General features: G+C 36.3%; 1 long non-coding RNA gene across 1 annotated transcript; it reads right to left on the bottom strand.

Annotated features, from left to right (window-relative positions):
- On the bottom strand, positions 801-2,906 carry LOC110269799. Its single transcript, XR_002358558.1, has 3 exons — positions 2,177-2,906; positions 1,992-2,082; positions 801-1,895 (listed from the first exon to the last, which is right to left on the bottom strand). It is a non-coding gene; the product is annotated as an uncharacterized LOC110269799 (long non-coding RNA).

The raw sequence follows: 3,909 nt of genomic DNA, 5'->3' as shown, positions 1-3,909 counted from the left end.
CTTAGATGAACTTAGGTTGTTTTTCTATATGAAAAATATTTAATTATTTTTTAATTCTAAGTCATTCAATTCTTCTATTAGGTATTATGCCTCTAACTTCATTTTATTATCATTTATCAGTAGTTAATTGAACTTCAATTCATTTTATTGCCTCTAATTCATTTGTCTTAGTTTAAAATGGATATATGAGTTTTTAAATATACTGATATGATAAAAAAATATTTTTAATTTTTATCTTATTTTTTCATATAAAATATGAGTATTATGTCATTATGTAATAATAATTTAATTTTAATCATCAAATAATATACATCATGGTACTTAGATGTTTGCTTCTTGTTTCTTGGAAAGTTTATCAGTTCTTGGCTATCCCTTTTAATACTTCGAGACTTCATTTAACTGAGTTTTTTTTATAGTATATACTATTTTAACGTTAATATTTTTTAACAATTAATATTTATATAGGGATGACTTTGGTGTATTAATAAAGTTATTGAAATTTGCTTCTACCGAAGAAAACGGGAAAGCTTCCAATGTTTTTGGTGAACGGTGAGCACTAAATAATGGACTTCAACATTTTAGTCCAGAGCAATTGTCTTTATTCTTCTTTAAGGTATTTTCTACTGGGCTCTAGTTGCAACTTGTGTTGTTGCCCAACTACATTTTTTTCATTGTGACATTACAATTTTGCTTAAATAGACTGCAGCAAGAGATATGGATTGACAAATTGAAGTTATCATCGTGACTTCGGACCAAAAATTGGAGCTTTTTTTTTTTACCAAAATGCATCGTTTCTTTTATCTCGTAAATGAGATAAGGCCAAATAAAAATGAAGCGTATATATTGTTTATAGTGTAAACGAGATACATGTTATTTAATTTCGTTTATACTGTAAACGAGATAAGAGAGTAATTATGACATTTATACTGTAAACGAAATACATTAAGACAAATTTCTAGCAGCTATAAAGGATGTAAAACTTTTTGTATTCTTCACAAATATTTTACTACTTCTTTTTTACCTATTCCTTCCGAAAACAAGCCAAAATGTCTAGTAGTAGTGGATACTTGGTTGTAAGTGTGTATCCGTATTGTCGTATGAGAAATAGTGATAATGGGGTGACATTTGAGGGTGATAATCCCATTCTGTTATGTACCCGGCCAGTAAGTTCATTGTCAGAATTAAAGAATCTGATATTGGGTAGCGTCGGTAGTAGCGGGAGAAAAGAGATCGGAAGGGTGGGGTATAGGTTGCTAGCACCGATGGAAAATTGAATTTTTCGATTTTGTCTGTTTTGGCTCAATGGCGACGAGCATGTGCGCCCTGATATTTGATATCCATGGGAGAATTATGGCGGAGCAAGTGATGGAGCTTTCTGCGGATGTTGGCAACGTCAGTGGTGGTGGATCTGGGTCGTCAGACTTCGTCCATGATGACCTACCTCTCGCACCACCACTGATTCATGTTGCTAGTCTAGTGGAAGACATGAATGTCGACGGTGAGGACTCCGACAAATGTCTGACACGGCAAGCCAGTCTATACCAATTCCAATACTCCTGCGTCGGCCGATAGTCGAAGCATGGCTGAATGGATATGCAGTGTCTCTCCCCAAACCGAACCCTCCATCGGTCGTACCACTCATGAAGCTTGTAGGTCACCAGACGTCTTCGCCGCGGCCCATTGTAGTCAAGGAACTTGTCGACGTTGACCGGGTCCCCAGACACTAGCTGCTCACCATTGAACTGGCGCTTCACACGATCGAGATGGTGGAATTCCACTATATTGAAGAAAACGAGGGGGACAACAGATATCCATGTCCCCCACTCTGCCTCCTCCTTCAGACATAGCGGGCAGATATCCTGCAGTACAGGATCATCGTACGGCGTCCACGTGAACTACAACAGACACATTGAAAGAGGTGTCAGTGACAGTTGCTATAAAAGTTTGACTAATTTATGCAATTTAACCAAATAAAAGGGTACATGACTTACCTCATCCCAGAGTAACTGATCCAACTCCCGATGCCATCGTCGAACCCTCTAGTCGTGCTGCTTCCTGCTTTGCTGTATCATGTCGATTAACCTGTGGACATTTGCAAGATTAACCACCATTCAGTTAATCTATCTTAATATTTTATGCGAAAAATGAAGAATAGTAAAATTAAACTAAAAGCTACCTCGCAGCCATAGGATACATGTAAATCTGTTGCTTAGGTAGACACCACTTAGGAAACCTCTGGTATATCTAAAATACCAGCAAAGGAGTACATTCGACGATGTCTGTGGTGGAGCGGTGGGCCCAAGCATAGGGAATGGTATGTCCAAGCAGATCCCCAAGATGCACCTCTGAAAGTCGTCCAGTAGTGGGAGCTATCGAAGATGAACATGATTATTGGACTTATCAGTCATCAGGTAACCCCCAATCATCAACAGTATGTAGCACCTCGCATACTATCGGAGGGTGGCTGGATCATCAGTCTTGGATGACATCTGTCGGACACGCTCCCGAAGTCATGTCAGCTTCAGAGAGAAAGACTCTTTCCTCTACGTTTCTTGTTGTTGGACTACAAGAGGCCTGGCACTGAATAGCTTCTCAACCAACTCCTGGGCTCCGGTCCCATACTATGTGTGAAAGTCACGAAAGCAATCACCCACGGGCTCTCCATTAGCGTGCAGCTCGAGGTGGTATGCGACGTCTTGTAGGGTGATTGAGCACTCACCCCAGGGCAAGTAGAAGGTGTGGGTCTCTGGGCGTCAACGGTCAACAAATGCCGTGATTGGGGAGTTGTCGAACACGAAATCCCTAAGCGGCAATGCATCACCGAATCCGACCTCCCTCAGGTACGGGACAATAGCGTCCGGTGGTAGGAGTGTGAGACTCACTCTCCTTGGAAGAAGTAGGCGAGACCTCTGGTAAACATAAAAATATCGAATGAAAAATTAGTTTGACTTATAAGTAAACTATTTAAGCAAATAACTACAAATATTTAAATTATAAATTTATTTACATAAAAAATGTTACTTGAAAAATAAAATGTTTAGTAAAATAATTAACTTAAACGTCTGTAAAATCTAATGCAAATGAAAATGTTTCGTAAGATAATTAATGACTACACCAATAAATGTCTATTTTATTTTAATTTTTAGTTAAATAGTGAATAACAAAATTTATTTCGCATCTCCTATATATGGTAGATTAAGTGAAAACATTTACTTGAATAACCAACAAGTACACCATCAACTTGATAACTTAGTTTAAGTAACAAGAAAATTTAACAAAAAATAATTTACTTAAATATTTAGTAAATACAATCATAAATATTTTGCTACTTAATTAGGTTTATTACAAATTGTTAATAACCTTAATTAATAACTAAATTAATAAACATATGCTTAATAATAACTTAGATTAAAGAAAAGCTAAACTAAACAAACATTTAACTAATATCCATTTTAAAGTATCCTTAACATTTAAACTACTCCTAACTATATATTTATTCACCTAACATATACTGCATACTACTTCTATAAAAATAATCTAAGTATGATAACACATCTATGCTTTAACACAACTATAAAACGAAAAACAACACCAACCTCAAAGTCGGCTGCTCCTGCAATGTGTCAAGTCGCGTTCAGTTAGGTAGCGTTTGGTAGAGAAATAGAGACTGGGAGACAGATACTGAGAGATATAAACTGAAATAAGTCTCAATATTATATTTGGTATAGAAGTGTACAGAACTAAATTATGTCTAAGTATCCTGCTTAGTTTAAAATAAAACTAGAGACTGAAATGAATAAAATTACAAGAATATTCTTAAATATCAAATAAAACCCTAACCCAAATCCAATTTCAAATTTTCAGAAATCAAAGTGGTGCCCTAACCCAATCCATCATCCCCTTTTTCTT

The sequence above is a fragment of the Arachis ipaensis genome, chromosome B03 (genome assembly GCF_000816755.2).
Source record: "Arachis ipaensis cultivar K30076 chromosome B03, Araip1.1, whole genome shotgun sequence".
NCBI classification, from domain to species: domain Eukaryota; kingdom Viridiplantae; phylum Streptophyta; class Magnoliopsida; order Fabales; family Fabaceae; genus Arachis; species Arachis ipaensis.
Note: the sequence above shows the minus strand (reverse complement) of the source record. Positions and strands in the feature narration are given on the sequence as shown.